Below are 902 nucleotides of genomic sequence, written 5' to 3'. Positions count from 1 at the left end.
GCAGCCACTGTGGAAAACAGTATTGAGTTTCCTCAAAAGACTAGGAACAGACTTACCATATGACCCAGTAATCCCACTCCTGGGCTTATATCCAGAAGGAACCCTACTTCAAAAAGACACCTGCACCCCAATGTTCATAGCAGCACTATTTACAATAGTCCAGACATGGAAACAGACTAAATGTCCATCAGCATATGACTGGATAAAGAAGATGTGGTATATTTATACAGTGGAATACTATTCAGCCATAAAAATGACAACATAATGCCATCTGCAGCAACATGGATGTCCCTGGAGAATGTCATTCTAAGTGAAGTAAGCCAGAAAAAGAAAGAAAAATACCATATGAGATTGCTTATTGTGGAATCTAAAGAAGAAAAGAGAGAGAGAGAAAGAAAAAGAAAGAAAGAAAGAAAGAAAGAAAGAAAGAAAGAAAGAAAGAAAGAAAGAAAGAAAGAAAGAAAGAAAGAAAGAAAGAAAGAAAGAAAGAAAGAAAGAAAGAAAGAAAGAAAGGAACATAAATACAAAACAGGAACAGACTCATAGACACAGAATACAAACTTGTGGTTGCCAGGTGGGATGGGGTGGGAAGGGACAGGCTGGGAGTTTGAAATTTGTAGATACTGACAGGTGTATAGAGAATAGATAAACAAGATTATCCTGTAGAGCACAGGGAAATATATACAAGATCTTGTGGTAGCTCACGGTGAAAAAGAATGCGACAATGAATATATGTATGTTCATTTATAACTGAAAAATTGTGCTCTGCACTGGAAATTGATACAACATTATAAAATGATTATAAATCAATTTAAAAAAAAGTTAAAAAAAAATAGGTGGGAGCACATGTAATTATTTTTAGAAACATCTCAAACATCTCAGCCGTGATGGAATTCTAAGCG

This window comes from Camelus ferus, chromosome 31, assembly GCF_009834535.1.
Source record: "Camelus ferus isolate YT-003-E chromosome 31, BCGSAC_Cfer_1.0, whole genome shotgun sequence".
Classification (NCBI taxonomy): Eukaryota; Metazoa; Chordata; class Mammalia; order Artiodactyla; family Camelidae; genus Camelus; species Camelus ferus.
This window is presented reverse-complemented; position numbering follows the sequence as displayed.